Source organism: Octopus bimaculoides, chromosome 3, assembly GCF_046866305.1.
Source record: "Octopus bimaculoides isolate indiv1 chromosome 3, ASM4686630v1, whole genome shotgun sequence".
Lineage (NCBI taxonomy): Eukaryota > Metazoa > Mollusca > Cephalopoda > Octopoda > Octopodidae > Octopus > Octopus bimaculoides.
The window spans coordinates 141450477-141468944 of NC_142930.1; the positions used below are offsets into that span (position 1 = coordinate 141450477).

General features: G+C 35.4%; 1 long non-coding RNA gene across 3 annotated transcripts in view; it reads right to left on the bottom strand.

Annotated features, from left to right (window-relative positions):
• Positions 1-18468, bottom strand: part of LOC128247403 (uncharacterized) — a 167947-nt gene that overhangs the window by 146543 nt on the left and 2936 nt on the right. For 2 of the 3 annotated variants that reach the window (XR_016241231.1, XR_016241229.1), the window contains exon 3: positions 10740-10809. This is a non-coding gene — a long non-coding RNA (uncharacterized LOC128247403). Of the gene's footprint in view, positions 1-1431; positions 2490-10739; positions 10810-18468 lie in introns of those variants that run through there. The other variant, XR_016241230.1, reaches the window with a different exon arrangement.

Below are 18468 nucleotides of genomic sequence, written 5' to 3' on the forward strand. Positions count from 1 at the left end.
AAGTGTAAGCATCCATTAGGACATATTGTATTTTGGATGCCACTATCAAGGAGCGCATAGCGAAAATGTGTTGGGACACTGAATTTGGAACTGATACGTGAAAGTTATTTAAAATGCAATCACAAATCTGGTAAGAAAACTACTCTCTGCAAAACTTTGCACGCAGTTTTCTGTAACTTATATATGAATGTATATTAAATTTGGTCAATACTTTGCTTCTTTTGATTTTATGTAAATGAAAATGTGTGAATTCCGTAAGAGATAGGTAAATTTCAAAATATCATTGACTAGCCCACAAGCCTGGCTAACACAAATAATCAGCAAGTAACACTTACTAGTCAAGAACAAACGAGCGTTACATAGCGTAATATACTGGATAAAAAGTAATAAGGATTAACGTCATCGAACGGGATCTGAGGTATCCATAACAAACATGATTAGAAACGTAGCAGTTATATTACTTCTATCCATGGAACATTTTGCGAAAAAGAAATTCTCACAAAACAGCAACATAATTAAATAAACTAAGACAAATATTATGTCCGTTATGTAGAGGAATTGTAATTTCCGTACATACCGAAAAGATGTCCAATTACAGATGGCCATAATTTTCTTATCAATGTCATTCGCTGTTAGGGATGGCTTAATGCCAGCCAGTAGATAAATGTTTATCTGTCAGTCTATGTCTCAATCTAGCTATCTTTCTCTCATATATATATATATATATATATATATATATATATATATATATATATATATATATAATGTGTGTGTGTTTATATCACGATGTATATGTAAAAATACAAATGTGTGTTTATTAACACATACGCATACAAATATATGCCTGTGAATATATAAGGGAAAGATAGCTAAATAATTCGATAAAGCATCAAATAAACCGACAGAAGCAGCTATATAATCAAATATATCGATAGAGAGTGAAAAATTGGAACAAAGAAAGATGGGAATACAAGATTATTTTGATACTGTTTGAAAAAAAAAAAGAAAATTAAAGAACACTTTTAAAAAGTCAGATTAAATCACAGTAACCGTCATTAGGAACATCTCATTCACCTACAAAAATTGGATATACGGAATCTCAATATCATATTCTTTTAAATAATTGATTAGAATTTATCGCAGAAAATTGACCATAAGTGTAGCGATTGAAAGTAAATACAAGGAAATTTTTCTCGACTGATGTCATTATTTAAATGTATTTTATAAAAGAAACCATTATGATTATTATAAAAGCAATCATTATTTAAATGTATTTTGCGTTTTAAAAGTTCTAACTATTGTATTATTCTGTTTGTCTTTTTCCTTTTGTGTAATAATTTCATTTTTCGCTTAACGACTCATTTTCCTGCATATGACATGTTGGATCGTATCTATATTATACAAAATAACTTGGCAAATAAAAATCCAAAGTTTCGAAATCGAAAATACAATTTATTTTATATTTTAGTCATTTTCTGTTTTCGGCCCTCCATATGCTGATCGTGACATTTTATGAAATCAGAACTTGTACATGAATTGAGTATAAGTGAAGGAGTGGATTCGACGTTAGCCTACCTGTCTAGACTGGTCTTAATCCTGTCGTTAAACAAGAAAAAGGCGGTTGAAGAAGGGTATGGCAGCTGTGGATGACCAAGATTCTTGAATGTCATGTCGCCCTCTTGGTATGTCACAATAGGTTCTGATACCACCATCTTAAACCGCTGTTGGTCTCGTTTGCTCAATTTGCCAGAGTCAGTCTTCACATGCGAGAGTAGACACGCCTTAATTCATAAATACTTTAAGATTCGACGACAACTGAATTTTAGGAGGCGTGCTGCTGTGCATGTTTACAGCCTCTTGATTGTGTAGGTAAGTACTGGGTCCCAGATCGGAACAAACTACGAATGGCTGGTTCCAGAGGGAACACAAATGCTTCCACTCAAGATGCCACCCATTCTCTGAAAACAACAAAATGTACAAAAACAGTGGAACAATTTTGGTGGTTGAATATATTGGATGAGGAGAAGGATATCAATCACTGGACTACTGAAGTAGAGTGAGAGGCAATCAGAGACTAGGTCGAAGATGCACCACGAAAGGATCAAATATCTACATATTTATTACAAAAGAAGATGAAATTAGTTACGGGTGGAGGGGTATAAAAAACTACGCCTCAACTAATATTACAAAATACGAATAAGATGAAATTGAATATAGCATTGAATTTCTAATGTATATAGTACTAAGATTGTAGAGTATTTGAAGGAGACAGATCTTCTATTTCTAGCAAGTCGGGATCCTGTAAAATCGCCTCTGTGTCTCACTAAACTTTTAGTAGTTTTGTAGGGCAGACGATATTAAGCAGAAACATCGTTTTTTCCTAACAGCGAAACATTTAATAATGAAGTATACTTAGCTTCTTTTTCCATTGTACAATTTGGCTTCGGTAATAGTTAGCGTAAATATACCTATATTGACATCAAAATTTTCTGGAAAAGGAAATAAATTAAAATTGGAGATTGTTAATTAGAGGAATTGATATAGATATGCTAAAGGCAAGTTATATTAGCTGTATTTGTGATTATGTAAAAATATTAGTTGTAAGATTTGTTAAAATTAATTAAAAGATCTTTTATAATACTTTTATATTTTCCACCTACTAGTGCCAACTAGTCATTCTCTATCGAACTCTCCTATTTGATAATAATGGTAATAATATCCTTTATTACTGATTGAGACGATACTCAGACAGTCTGGCCATACATCTGCATGAGAAGGCTTAGGTAAGATTTTTGAAGGTAGACTGGCAGTTGCCCATGAATGCAAGTGTTCTCTCTACAGGGCTACCAATGTTCATACAACAGAAAAACCGCCGACTTAGGCCAAAACTGTTGGCACGAGCGTCCTCGCAGGCTTTACTGCCGAGCTTCCGCAAGGCATCTGGCCTGACACTCTGAACAATTCTGTCAATCCACTGCTCTAGATTAGTACTTGTATTTTGACTTCCAAAAGGGTGAAAGCAAAATTATTCTGGTCGGGATTTGAAATCAGTGTGCAGAGAATTGGAAATCAGTGAACCTTCAATCCAATGCTTTAATGACTTTGCCAACTTGCAGCCTCTAGGATGATGTTAATTTCTTACTGTTGTTTATATATTTTAACCTTCATTCTCCTTCCTACAACATATCCTTTACCCGTTCATTACTTCGACTTTAACATTACCGATGATCTATAACTTTAAAATGTATTACATCAGTGTTTCTCAGAGTGGGTGGCTATGAGATATGAAAATAAGGCCGGTAATTTACCGTGTTTAATGAGAATAAAATACTTTAAAACTTCTCTAACACTATGGCGAAGGCAAGAATACTTTACTTTGGATTCAGATTATTCTTTTATTTTTTTAATAATAAAAACGGAACAGTGGTGTGATAAAACATTTTCATTATTTTTTTTGAAAGACATCATTGTCAGGCTAAGAAACCCTACATTAAAAGGCAGCGAGCTGGCAGAAACATTAGCACGCCGGGCGAAATGCTTAGCGGTATTTCGTCTACCGCTACGTTCTGAGTTCTAATTCCGCCGAGGTCGACTTTGCCTTTCAGCCTTTCGAGGTCGATTAAATAAGTAGCAGTTACGCACTGGGGTCGATATAATCGACTTAATCCGTTTGTCTGTCCTTGTTTGTCCCCTATGTATGTAGCCCCTTGTGGACAGTAAAGAAATAAGAAACCCTACATTATATCGACTACATCGTACATAGATATTACGGTGTCACGTCAGCATGCACTCTACTGCACTGTCCGTAGAAATGACATGGCATGGGTCAGGAATAGTGTTGGCTTAGGGTTAGGCTTCACGCTAAAGTGTGAATGGGTAAATAGCCCGCTCGCTAAAATGGCACCGATATTGTTATGGTCTCACATCGCATATTTTTGATTATTGCTAAGAAAACAACAGCTAATGTACTACTTACTGTTACACTAACATACAATGTAAACATTAAGTTAACCCTAATAATTTATTAACAGCGTCCAAACTAATCTACATTATACAGGTACTACAGCAATTTTTACTAACACTAATGGTCGAGAACCTCTTATAATCCGCACTAATTTATGAGAAAGAACTTCAAAGTACCTCAGCCGGCAGACTAGTTTAATGGGCGGCTCTGTTTCACAATATCTTACACAGTACACCTTTAATAAATTTGTACCATCTATACTAATGTACATGTAGCTGTATTTATATTTAAGTAAATTTTATTTTAGACACAAGCGTGGTTGTTTGGTAAGAAGCTTGCTTTTCAAGCTCATGGTTCCGGGTTCAGTCCCACTGCGTGACACCTTGGGAAAGTGTCTTCTACTATAGCTTCGCGCCGACCAAAGCCTAGAGTGGATTTAGAAGGAAACTGAAAGAAGCCAGTAGTGTGTGTGTGTGAATGTGTTTGATTCACCATCACCACTTGATAACCGGTATTGGTGTTTACATCCCCGTAGCCTAGCGGTTTGGCAAAAGGGATCGGTAGAATAAGTACTAGGCTTACAAAAGAATAAGTCCGGAGATCGGTTTCTTCGACTAAAACCCTTTAAGGTGGTGTTTGAGCAAGGTCGCTGTCAAATGACAAACAAAGCAAAAGATATTCTTTAAGTATAAAGGTGACCATCACTGTTTATAAGATAAAGGCAGTAATTCGCAAAGGCTTTGGAAACAATGATTTCAGAAAATTGATGTTTGTCTCTGTAATTTAAATGACAGTAAGTTTAGCTTGTTTAAAGATGCAGTATGAGCGATTAGTTAGTAATTTATTTTACAATCAAAGTTCCGGGTTCAATCCTACTTCGTGACAATAGGTAGCAGCTGTGTGTAAGCCTGTCGTGTACAGTCTAGTTAGCCTGTCGTGTACAGTCTATGTCACGGTCATTCTACCTTAGAGTGAGGTTAAGGGTATTTGTGTTTGAAAAATGCACAGCCACTTCAATGCAAACTCAATGAACAGGTCACTCAATTGGTTGAACAACTGAATCTCCATTGCAGAGAGAGAGAGAGAGAAAGAAAGAGAGATGGAGAGAGAAGGAAAGAGAGGAGAGAGAGATTCAATTTATTTACTAGCTTTTCTATAACCTTTCCGTAACAAACTTCTGCCGGAGTCCACTCAATAAAACTTATAAACATCTATGCTCATCTTTTCATGCCGAAATATAAGTTGAGATAGCTGTCATATAATTAGATTAAACCAATATTTATAAACATCCATATTACTCCATTATCAACTCAATATTTAGATAAATGACCTTTAAATCATAATTTTAGAATTAATATTGCACCTAACTTACATTTATATATTAACATATACAAAAACAAATTTAGATTTCTAATGTAACTTCAAATTAAATATCTCTAATATGTTTTCCTTCTTCAACTAGCAAAGTTTGACATCAACATAGATATAATTACACTAATAACCATTATTCAAGTCATTTTATATATTTATTTTTATTACAATGTACTTACAATTGTAAATATATATCTCAGATTACTGTTTCTTTAAAATGTCAAAATTGTCTAAAACCACACGCTATATTTCTCATTAAAATCCCTATACTACGCTGTGGAATCTTATAATTGGTGCATGTCTCTAAACTTATCCACTTTAAGTATCTAATAATAGTTTATAAACTTTCTCTTGAATAATATGTAATTATAAATACATATTTTAAACAGTTCGGTCACCTCCATACATACAACTCTTAGGGAATTATTCCACTTGTTTGGTTAAATACACACAAAAGGAGAATGATGTGTCACATATTTAAGATTTTCAAGAAGAAAAAATATTACTAAATTGGTTTTCAGAATTTAATTCTATTTTTATTCTTAGTATTTTTTTCTTGTGAATTAACCATAATAACCTTAATTATTTTATCACACCTACTAGTCATGTCCTTTAAATATATACAACGGGGCGCTGAAAGGTTCATGGATTTAAGGGTGTCGCAAAACGCTTGGTTGGCGGCACAACTTTCCTAGTTCTTTTACAAGATTTAGAAAAACTGAAGGATTGCTGTAATAAGTGTCTGAATCTGATAGGAGAACATGTTTGAATAAAAATTATAATTATTTGATCTCCCTGTATTTTTCTTTGTCCAAAGCTCGGAACTTTTCATCACCCACTCGTGTGTGTGTGTGTGTGTGTGTGTAAATCATTGAGTTATAGTGTGTGTAGTTATGGTGTCACTTCATTTCACATTGCTCAAGTTCACTCAGCCGTAAATGTGTAACTTAACACGCTAAGAGCCGAAACAAATACCGAAAGCAGTTCTTACGGTACTTTAAGGCTTCTGTTGGTCGATCATCCAAAAATGGTACTTTATCGAACCCAGAACGATAACAGGCAAAGGTGACTGCTGTTACAGATTTTGGCGATGGGAACAATCGAATACAGTATATCAACCCAAGGATTTGACTGGTAATTTATTTTATGAAGTCTGATAAAATGAAAGGCCACAGCGACAACTTGAACACGAAATGTAAAGAGATGTAATAATAGAATGCTAAACAATTTGTCTGTTGCTCTCTTTGCTAGTTCTGTCATTGTTTCATTGTTCTAGAATAATTAATGTGAACATTTACGACTTTTAATAGTCAGATATAACATAGACGAACAATGGTTTTTGGTCGATTGAATTAATACCAGATGCCATCACATATGCACAACAAAAAAAATTGATGTAACCATTATACGACCGTTATCAAAGAAAAAGTAAAATTAAACAGTCACGACAAAAATAAAAATTAATGGATAACAAGAAAGATAAATTAACATTAAAAATAAACATAGAATAGGAAATAACGTGAAAATGAAAGAAAACTATAAGAAAATTACTAAACAGAAATCATATCTGAATCCCTCCTACTCAGAGTTATTTGAGTAAAATGAGTATATTTGTTTCAGTTCATATACAACATAACCTTTTCCCCTTAGTTTGATAAGAACCAGTTCAGTCAATATTTAAAAATAAATTACAAACACAGAATTAATGTTCTAATAGAGAGATTTCTCATTAGTGTCTCATTTTGTCGTTTTTATTTTAGTTTTTGAGAAATTTTGTCAGCTGTCAGTAAATAAAACCCAAATTATTCTTTATTTCTTTTTGCAGTCTTTCAGCAGCAGAATAGATGACAAACAACAATAGTCAATTTTATGTCTGCTTTCTTTCGAAATCTTTTTTTTTTTTTGTTCATTCTCATTCTTTATTGTATGTTTACAAATAAACGAATGATCCATTCGACTGGAAATGGAATAATTGTCCGATTTGTTTCTGTAATTAAATGTTTACGGTATTCATAGGGACGACTCATTTTGATAGATATTATATGTATTTTTTAGGATTGACAATTTATCAAACTTTGATATTATACAAGGACATTTGTTTTTCAAACATCTTTCTAATTGGAAACTGAGAAACACTCATCACTGAAACAGATAAAATCAAACAGGAACTGAGTTTCTATATGCCTTTTGTAATGGGTATTCAAGCTAAATTTTAAGGGTCTGTTATGTCTGTTATGCCTCATTTATTTCAAGAACTCCTTAATGTATTGGCGAACAAACAACAGTGTTGGGGAAAATAAAGATTAAAGTAGTATTTGAGAAAAAGTTAGCTGATATGGAAGGCTGGAAGCTATCTAAATATTGGAAAAGAGTTACCTGTATCATGGTTCATGCCCAGTATCAAAATGCCGATACATGGCTGCTGCTCAATGAAATCAAGTTTGCTTAAACTGTGATGGTCTTTGGGTGACGTCATGCCACCCCACATCTTAGAACAGGACCTAGAGTTCAATTCAGATGGCTATGTGAAGCTAATGGAGACTGGTTGAACTTTGACTGGAATGAGTTGCTGCTGGAAGGTGATACGTGTGGCAGCAGGACTCGGCTCGTTGCCATCCCTCCGAAAGAGTCAGAAGTGGTTGCTGGAGAATTCCTACGACTAAACCAGCCCTAATTTCTGGCCTCCTAATTCTCATGATTGTAGTCCCCTGGATTACTATGTGTGGTACGTGGCAGAAAACAAGACAGCGACCACTCAGCCAGCAACACCAAGGACGAGCTGGTGATCAAGGTCAAAGAGGTTTTCTAAGATCTTCCGAGGGTCACAGTGACAAACGCATGTATCAGGTTCTGGAGCCGTCTTGAGGCTGTGGTGGAAGCTAGCGTCGGCTGCTTTGAGTAAGCAGTTATTTCCTAGCCGTAATTTAGTTGATGCTCTTTGAATTTTTAACATACTTTTGCTTTTGAATCGGATAATTTGTTTTCTTTTGATGCAAAGTGTCAAATTTAACCCGAACATCATGTGGGCTTTGTTCTCTGATCATATTAATCAAAAGTTAGCCCACGTTTTTCTTCTATGAATATTCGCAAATATTTAATGAGATTTCTCTTTAAGAATACATAACTTTATACACATATATATGTTAGTTATCATAATCGTAATTTAACTCTTAAGTTTCAAAATATTCTGAGACGACATTGCTGCGGTTCAAGTTGTATGACTTCTTAAAGAAAACCTCTAATGAGGAATTTCGTTAATCTCTTCATATTCATTCCTGTTCATTTGCATTTACTCCACGATGCCGATAAATGGAATCGGCGGCACTTGTTCGCGTAGCTAAATTTTAAGTTCACATATTTGATGTCTGCCGATTTCATGAAACCTGTATACATTATATAAAGTATTAATCTTTTCTATTCTAGGCACAAGGCCTGACATTTTTTTGGGGGGAGGGGGCCAGTCGATTAGATCGACCTCAGTACGTAACTGGTACTTAATTTATCGACCCCGAAAGGATGAAAGACAAAGTCGACCTCCGCGAAATTTGAACTCACAACGTAAAGACAGACAAAATACGCTAAGCATTTCGCCATATAAAGTATTAATAACGGTTAAGTTTCCCCCGTTTTTTTGTACATACAGCGCGCATACTCTGCTAAGAAGCCTGTCTGGAGTTATGAAGCATGTCTAACCACGTGGGGGATAACAGCTGAATATGTAACAGTTCTTTTTGGTAACCTTTCAATTGTGTGTGTGCGCGCAAATACCTATCTATCCATATATATTTGTTGACGTCATAAGATTTTTATAAATCCCAATTGTTTTCTCTCCAAATTCCTATGTCCCCGGAATATATATTGTCCGAGGTGTATTTGTAGAGAATTTCATTAAAAAATATCCATTTCCGTGAAAGTTAAGACGAATTGAACTGGACTCCGGTGAATTTCCAGAAATTCCCCACACCATCCTAAAGCACTTACCCTCCCCAAAAAGTTTGTATATTCAGAATCTACATGATATAACATATATTCGTAGAACATTTTATGAAAAAAATATTCATTTTTCTGAAAGTTATGAACGTCCAAATTGGGGGAGGGTAGAAATCTGTAGTTATACCGATAAATTTGACACTTTCTTTCTAGCATGGTTACATATGTATACAGAAATACACGAGTGCAGAAGATAGTAAACAATGAAAATAACTTGGTAACGAAAATTGTTTCTTAATACAACGGGCAGAAAGTAAATAAGAAATTTTCACGGAAAATAAAGTATTGTACGGGTTGAAGCGAAATTTGTCACTCAGTGAACCAAAGAGCCTGCATGGAAGGAACCAGAAAGAAATGGTCAACAACAGAAAAACACAAAACCGAACGGATTGAAGTGAAATTTATGAAGATACTTCTGTCAGTAAATCATGAAATTACTTACAGCAGTAATTGTGAACTTCTTTCTGTCAGTAATTTATCGTTATTTGTAAATGGCAATTGATAACTTAGACTGACAGTGAAAACATTAATATGGAAGTTAAACAATGACGTATGAAAATTGAAAGTGTAAAGAATAGCGTCTGAAAAATGAAAGTGAAATCAAGAGATAAAGATAGAGAGAAATGTTAAGATAGCTAGAAACGTGAACGTAATATAAGAAGCAATAATTTTATTAATGATCTTTAATAAAGAAATCAAATGAATAGCCTATTATTTGTCCGAGGTCAAATTATTCATGCATCACAAGTATGAAAGCAATTGGTGAAGCCTTTTTCGCGTGAAAATTGAATATGCACATCTCTATTTTATATATATATATATATATATGATCACACAGGTTGTAATCCTTTGAAACATATGTAGGAATAAAGTATGCAATTATAACATGCGTTTTCTCCATTCCTTAAATTCTTAAATATACTCAAATACCCAAAATTTCAAGGAGTTCCTGCCTTAGAAACAGGAACTAAACCACAGTTATTTTGTGTTCTTTGCTACTTTGGTTTCCATTAACCCATTTATTCTATCAGAAGAATTTTTATTCATTAAGATAGAAGAAATACACAATTATATATATATATATATATATATATATATATACATATGCATACACGCACGCCTACACACACAACTTTTCGAAACTACTGATTTTCTTGTAGCAAATATATATCCATAAGTACGTAGTTCAACTCTATTGAATATGTCATATGCTGGCTGAACTACAAGGTACAGGAAAATCAAGATAATTTATTTAACACATGAAATGAAACAGAAATATTCACAGACATATGTATATAATAAAGCAATTTTTTTTCAGCTATTGCTGGCTGTAATATAGTTAGAAATGTTAAATACATTCAAATACACACTAACATATCGAATGCAAAATAATAGATAAATAAAAATTACATACCGCTGTCTTTTTTTCGTTTGCTTTTTTGATAGATTCAGCCTTATCGCTTGTATTTCAGAAACAACTTGAACTAAAAAGAAACAAATTTTTGTTTACTATAGGGAAATATTTTATTTGTATTCAGTTACTTGGTTAATATTGAGATAAATACTTTTTTTCAGATTACATTCGTATTGGGAATAATGTGCAAATATAAAATAACTCAAAGTGGGCCAGTTATATATTTGTTAAACTGGTGATAGTTGTGATACGACTACTGCTTCAACGAGAGTTCAGCAAATTGAAGAAAAGTTATGTTAAAGCAACAAGTTCATCATACTAGAAGCTCATCCACCAAAAGATTAATAATGAATTTGTCCACATGTCAACAATTCTGGGGCACTGAACGAGTGCGTGCATCTCAGTCAGGCTTGGCTGACAGCTTCACCATGCCAGTAGAATTTATCTCAAACCGGCAATATCCTGCCTGTAGCTCTGTCATGACATGGGTTTCTGGAAATTATCCTCGATCTCCGCTTCGAAAGTACTACAGATCAGGTAAGTCAGTTGATTTTCAGCGACTCCCAGATTTCCTCTGATGATGTCATCGGTCTTACACACCACTGATCCTTTAGGAAACGCCATGGCAAAATATCTCCCGACCAGACTGCTCGACTGGCAGAGGGTTGTGAGTTCCTTATGACACTTGTTACAAAACGTACTTTCACGGTCTATACTTGGTTCAGGACTACAGCGTCTCTATGCTGTCACTTGACCTGATAAAAAATAGAAGCTAACCCTTTCTCGTGTCACACCCTATTTTTGAGTCTTTTACAGCTCTGATAGAGAGCTGTGGAAGAAAACCGATTCATATTTTCAGTGCCACTGAAGCTGATGGGACAAAAGAAGTTTTCTCAAAATCTGAGGCAATGCACGAATGTTTGGAAGAGTATGAACTCTGGTAAAAGGTACTCTTGGTGCGAGATGTTAATGCTAAAGAGGGTAACCGAAGGGAAGTATTGAATAATGTAATACACATAACCCCCTAATCTTAAAAGGAGATAGTCCTGATTGAAATACCTTTGCTAATAAATCATCTCTGTTAGAAGTGACGTGCGACTTGGCTTAACTGGAACAACCATCTATTCATAGATGGATATTATTGCTGAAGGAGGAAAACACCGGCAACGGAGTTAATACAGGTTACAGACATCACTTGAGAACTGATTGGTTCTTATCCTACCACTCTCAAAAGTCTAGTACTCCCAGATTATTAATTTTTTTAACTGGCAAACTGGGATGAGGAAGGGTAGGGCCGTTCACTCGTATCAATACAGCCCTCTTATGCGCCTGCCAACAAATTTGCTACCAGACAATATTTCTCTCTCCAAGCTCACTTTTCTTTTCAGGTGTAACTTGAAAAAGTTGATGGAGGCATGACGACCAGGGACGGATGCGTCAGCCTTCAGTCCTTTCAATCTGGTCCACCTCACAACCTCTTTTTCTGAGGCCATCAGACCTATGTCCCAATGCTTGTAACAGAATGAACTCCGCTAAATGTACTCAAGAGCAAGGTGATGGTGTTAAACTGGACAACGGATTGATGGAGGCATGGAAAAAGATGGTATCAGCTTTCAGCCCTTTCAGTTTAGTCTATACCACAACCTCTATCCCTGAGGTTATCAGACCTGCCACCCCCAATGCTTGTAATAGAATGGACACAGCTAGATGTAGGCAAGGGTAAGGTGTTAAACTGGACGACGGATTGATGAAGACATTGCCAAAGACGGTGTCGGCCTTCAGTCCTTTCATGGTCCACCTCACAACCCATGTTCCTAAGGCTACCAGACTTGCGCTCTAATGCCTGTAACAAGATGAACACCGTTAAATGTATCGAAGGGTTGGGTGATGGTGTTAATCTGGGCAACGGATTACGTCTACACCAAAGAACAAAGAGGGTGGTCCCTACAGCGACATTCCATATAGTTTCTTTCAACTTAATTTAGCTCACAAGGTTTTGGTCAACCCGATGCTTAATTTCCGCGCAGTGGGATCGAACAATGTGATATAAACTTCTAAACCTTGCAGCTAAGTCAAGTGTAAAGTGGTGCAACGTGACAAGTTTCACAACATCAATTCAAGATGACGAGTTTCGTTTGTTTGCAATGCTTAATTTAATTTATTGCGTACATTAATGCCAATATATACACATACATATATTACAAGTAAGCACACAGGCACACTTTTATGAGAGAGAGAGAGAGAGAGAGAGAGAGAGAGAGAGAGAGAGAGAGAGAGAGAGAGATTGGTTATTTACAGATTAAGCTGTGAATATGCACTTATATCTATTTCAGTTGTTGCACTTGTTACTGCAGCTACTGCTATTATTATCGCTGTTGTTGTTACAGTATTTGGTGCCGTTGCTAGTGTTTGTTGCTGTTGCTATTGTAAATCGCCAAAATGGTTCAGAATAAAGTTTCTTCCCGAGTCATATAGTCCCATAGGGCCGGTTTCCCGGTTTCTGGGTGTATAAATTCCCCATTGGACAAGAAACCGGTCTGTCACAATGTTACTAATTTCTACCAGCTGAGTGGAATGGAGCAACGTGAAAGGAAGTGTTTTGCTCAAGAACACAACGCATCGCCCAGTCCAGGAATCGAAACCACAATCTTATTAGTAGGAATTCGACACCCTAACCACTAAGCTCAAGTTAGCCATAGTTTCCAGTCCAGCTGACATGTCCAAAGTCCTGCCTCTTATCAAGATTATAGAGTGTGATTTGAAGAAAAATTGACTGCTATTTCTAGCAGGTCCAGTGATATCGTAGAAGAACTTTCTTCAGTTTCTGTGATTCTCGTCAACTATTGAACATCCTTAAAATATGAATAAATAAGAAATTCTCAGAACAGAATAACCGGTTTGAGCTGTCTAATATAAATAAAGCTGTTAATATAACGTCTTGAAACTATAAGCATAGAGTAGACACATAACCCTTTGGGAGACAGCTTTTCTTGTTTCTCTTGTCGGTTCTACTTGATTTATACTACTAGTGTTGCTATGAGAGTTAACAGTAGTATGATGAACACCATAAATAATATCCACTTTCTTAAATACGAAAAGCCTTGTATTTTATGTTAGACATCAAAATAGAATTTTGAAGCAAGAGACATTGAGTATTGATAAACTTCCACTAAACCAAATGCTCACAAATCAGTTTCGATCCCGCTTGTCGATAATCTACTTCTCTACCTGTCTACTTTTCTTATGAAAAAATCAATTCACTTTCATTTGCCTGCCTAGTGGCTGTGTGGTACGTAGCTTGCTTACGAACCACATGGTTCCGGGTTCAGTTCCCATTGCGTGGCACCTTGGGCAAGTGTCTTTTACTATAGCCTCGGGCCGACCAAAGCCTTGTAAGTGGATTTGGTAGACGGAAACTGAAAGAAGCCTGTCGTATATATATATATATATATATATAGGTGTGTGTGTGTGCGTGCGTGCGTCTGTGTTTGTCCCCTCAATATCGCTTGACAACCGATGCTGGTGTGTTTACGTCCCCGTAACCTAGCGGTTCGGCCGATAAAAAAGAGACCGATAGAATAAGTGCTAGGCTTACAAAGAATAAGTCCTGGGGTCGATTTGCTGGACTAAAGGAGGTGCTCCAGCATGGCCGCTGTCAAATGACAAGTAAAAGAATACTATTGGTACAAGCGTGGCTGTGTGGAAAGAAGTTTGCTTCTCAACTACATAGCACCTTGGAGAAGGGTCTTCTACTACCACGCTGAGTTGACCAAAGCCTTTTAAGTGGATTTGGTAGACAGAAACTGAAAGAAGCCCGTTGCATATATATATATATATATATATATATATATATATATATATATATAGCCAATTTAAACATGAACAAACACGAAAAAAATACGAAAAAAAAACCCCCCACGAAAACACAACGCGTGGACGTGGAATAAGTACAATGTTATTGGACGCTCAGGAAAGGAAAGAAAAGAAAGAGGATTTAACGTTTCGATCGGAGATCTTCGTCAGAAATATAGGAAAAGTCTAAAGAAGGGAAGACAGAGAAAGATAATCGCCAACGATGCACACGTGGTCATATATATATATATATATATATATATATATATGTATGTGTGTGTGTGTGTGTGTGTGTGTGTGTGTGTATAAAGTACCGATTTTCTCTTTACATCACATCGCATCAATGAAAATTTACACCAGTTATTCAACTTAAAATTTTTAATATTTGTCAAACTCATCAATACACAAAGTTAGTTCCCACTTGTAAGTTAAACTGCAATTTTTATGTATGACGAGACTAGCAGAATGGTGAAAGTGAATGTGACAGAGACTGAAGTGAACTATAAAACATCTGATAGAACACAAATTACATATACATCGCTTGCCGGGTGACCGTGTCACCTAAGTTTTTCACAATAGACTGCCATGACAAATCCTTTACTCTCAACTATGCAAGGGGTAAAGAAACGACGGAAGACTTAGAGTGAGGTTCAAAGATAGTGCAAAAAGGAATGTGAAGTGGAAACGAATTGATCATAATAAATAGCAAACCCAATCGAAAAACCGTCCGTAAGGAAAAAGCTTATCAAGTCATGACAAAGCCATCAACAGTCATAATTGAAACGATCGACTGCGGATAATCTATTTGTAAATGAATGACTTAAAAAAGAGCTCTTGACTCTTTCTGATTATCAGAAAGAGAATGCAGGTATTATTGTGCGAAAGAGAGTTAACTGAGTGAACGGTAACATCACAAGCTATTCCTTGTCGAATGAAATGATTCTCAACCTAAGGTGATTTCTCTCTCACAAACTCACAAGTACACTTATATACATGTACGAGAGAGAGAGAGAGAGAGATAGGGTATACAACTAGAACATAATCTCAATATGCTAAATTTAGAGAGGAAGTATTCGTATATCTGAGAATATACACATATTTTATACATCAATTTTCCCTGGACAAGTTACACTCTTTATAGTAAAGAAAGTGACGATGGCTCCCGATCATATACTTCATCTCTAACCTTCCTTAGCAGATTATTAACGATGAGTAGACTAGAGCAACGTGAAACGAAGTGTTTTGCTGAAGAACAGAACATACCGCCGGTCTGGGGATCGAAACCACGGTTTACACCGAGAGTGTAAAGCCCTAACCACTAGCCTATGCACCTTCCTAAGTACGTACGTGTGTGTTTTGTCAAAAAAGTGACTGGTACGTATGCAGTCTGGCTCTTTTGCCAAACCGCTAAGTTACAGGGATGTAAAAGAAACAACAGCAGTGGTCTCACACAAACACACACACGATGGGCTTCCATACAGTTTCCTTCTACCAAATTCCCTCATAAGACATTGATATACATATATCTTTTATATTAATTTTTTCTTATCTTTTAATGAGTCGATTAAAAACTGGATACTTTCTTTTGTAGTAACACAGTAACTGAATAACGTCAGTTTTCTGTGTCTCTGGCCATGATTGTCTCTCACCAAATCCGACCACATGTGTTCATTCTTTGCACATATATTGATTACATTCTATCTTATCAAATGAGTCATTCCCTCAACCATTCTCGCTTTCTGTATTATCAGCTAAAAGAAGTGGAAAGATTTTTGGTTGTTGCTATATTCCAGACACAGCAAAGCACAACAGAAAGACAGTATAGCTAGCCTGACACACAGAGTATAACTATCATAGCAGAAAAGTTGTACCAGATTACGAATATATTACACTTCAGTTGTGCTAAGATCAACACGTCACATATATATAAGTAAAGACGAAAGCTATTGAAAACCTCATCAACTACTTTATAGATGAAAGTAATAATAAAAGAAACTTGAAAAATGAAACACAAAAACTACAACGATCATAAATAAGACAAGAACAAAAAAAAAATTAACAAACTATTCGCACAAATGATATATTCTTGGTATATATAAGGTGCGTTAAAATGCGCCATTTACAGAAAATGTTTGTTTTTTCTTTTCTATTTTCAAAGATTTATTGTGATCTGTTTTAGAGAATACAAGGCTGCAATTAGTCTCGATGTTTCTGACAATCGAGTAGGTTTCTTATTTTTCACTAAACTTGGTTTTCTCTGAAACTGATTTCATCAAGATTTCGAAGGTAAAGGATGTTTCATCTCTTCTTGTTTGCACCCATTAAAGAATTTTAAATGTATTACGTTCTAAGGATGACTGATAAAATCTTTAAAGGTACACGTGCGATCGCATACACATACACACATGTATATACATAATACGTGTGTGTGTATAAGTATACATACATAACACACACTCATACGGAAGACCATGTATATACATGTGTACACACATACAAATATATAAAAGAATACTTATATGCGTGTGTACACACAGTACACGTATATGCGTATATTACAGGCGGCAAAATGAAAGATGCGAAGGTGTTTAAATATAAAATAATTGTTTAATCAATAAAGCAACATTAAAAAAGGAAGAACCTTAGCTGATTAGGTAATATTTTTGATATTTTATTTTTGATATTTTATCTTTCATATTTTATCTTTGATATTTTATCCCTATTCAAGAAAGTGTTTCAAATTGAATTAAAGCTTATTATTATCACGGTTACTTTCTTACTCTCGTTCTACTTACCATTGTGACAGGACTTATTTAACACTATATCAATTAAACCTCCACCTCAAGCAAGGCTGTTTAACAATATTATAGGCTACAACGTAAATCAATGGACTGGGCCTTATATTGACGGCAAACCACAGCATACATAAATCAAAATTGAGCCGTTAGACCCATATGGTCTCAGGGAAACTGCCATGTATGGCCCAATCTTATGAGATCAAAACACAGTAAGTTTGATTCTGCTTTGCTCTATCATATATTCTAAGCAGTATTGATTCATTTAATTTATTTCTCTGAAAAATAAAAGCGACCTTGCACTTCACCAACTAAACGAAAGCATTACTGCGGACAGCGTGCACCGATAGTTTCCAGACAAACAAATTTCGACGAGCTATACATTCGTTGAGGTAGCTCAAAAGATTACAAATATGTCAGGCGTTGATCTATACTTGTCATCGTCAAATATTTCTTTATTCTTCTGCATATGTTATTCTATTTTCTTTAAATATTTTCTTCAGTGTTTACTGCTTTATGTATGTCGATATCACACAAATTTTAGTCGGATAGTATTTCTGTTTGAAATTATTGTATCTCACTTATGTCATCAATGCACTATAAAATTATCATTGAAGTATTATTGATCATTTTGTCGTTATTTGTTCAGATATTAATTCAAGCCGAATTTGAGCATAACTACTATCAATAGTGGTTCAGCCGTAACCGTCTAGTCTTTTAGAGATATGCAGGACTATATTATGAGGTGTCCTTTATTTAACACAATAGAGGGATACTTGAAGGAGATTTAGCCACCATTTCTTGCAACCGAGTGACCACAGTGAGGCTTCTATACTGATTCAAGTTAATAGTGCGAGATGACAGAATCGTTTGCGCGTTGGGTAAAGTGCTAAGCAAATTCCTTCCAGTTCTTTACGTTCTGGGTTTAAATTCCACAGCGGTTAGCTTTATCCTTTAGCTTTATCAATAAATAAAGTACCAGGCAAGTACTAGGGTCGATGGTATCGACTTACTCCTCCTCATAAAATTGCTGGCCCTGTGCCTAAAATTGAAATTATTACTGTTGTTATGGTGGTAGTGAG